This window comes from Priapulus caudatus, unplaced genomic scaffold, assembly GCF_000485595.1.
Source record: "Priapulus caudatus unplaced genomic scaffold, Priapulus_caudatus-5.0.1 Scaffold519, whole genome shotgun sequence".
Lineage (NCBI taxonomy): Eukaryota > Metazoa > Priapulida > Priapulimorpha > Priapulimorphida > Priapulidae > Priapulus > Priapulus caudatus.
In genome coordinates, this window is record NW_014577580.1 from 22,935 (window position 1) to 23,779 (window position 845).

Sequence of the window (845 nt, forward strand, 5' to 3'; positions counted from 1 at the left end):
CAACGTAACAACGTAACAACGTAACAACATAACAACGTAACAACGTAACAACGTAACAACGTAACAACGTAACAGCGAAACAACGTAAAAACGTAAAAACGTAAAAATGGAACAACGTAACAACGTAACAGCGTAACAACGTAACAGCGTAACAGCGTAACAACGTAACAGTGTGTTAATGTAACAACGTAACAACATAAAAATATAACAATGTAGTGATCAGTGGCGATCAATCTTTAGTGGTTTATCCATCCTTCTACTAAATTGTATTTGTTTTTCACAACTTTAAACACGTCCTATTAGCATTGCAATTAGTTTGGAATCGTATGCAAAGTAGGAATTCTTACTATTCCCAAAGTCTTATTCTTGCTGATATACTATATAGATTATTAAAGAATTAGATCGTATAATTTTTACAATGTCAATATTTAATAAAAAAATGTTTATAACTCTTAAAATTAACTGTTAACTGTTGTTATTAACTGTTTACCTGAAAAATAATTGACAATGGCGGTTATCAACAAAGTTAAGACGCGTATACATATATAGCGACCAAGAATTTATTCTATTATCTAACGCAAATCTTATTAAATGCCCGGCCGATGCATTTCGCATAGAAGAGGAAAATTTTCGGCATTTTCACTCGCTGTCGGAAGTGAACGAGTGCGCCATTCATTAAACATTTAATCAAAATATAGCACACTGCACGACAGAGGTTGATGCTCTGTTCGCAAACTCCACGCCAGATGGCGCTCTCGCTCTGGCTCAATTCTACTGGGTTTGTCTATATTCAGGCCGGTACAGGAGATAATTTGCATATCACTTCCAGCTGTGAAGAAGATGGT

General features: G+C 35.1%; 1 protein-coding gene across 2 annotated transcripts in view; it reads right to left on the reverse strand.

Annotated features, from left to right (window-relative positions):
- The window catches only part of LOC106811247 (sodium-dependent proline transporter-like), a 43,037-nt gene that overhangs the window by 18,014 nt on the left and 24,178 nt on the right, over positions 1-845 (reverse strand). The gene's annotated exons all lie outside the window — the stretch shown is intronic.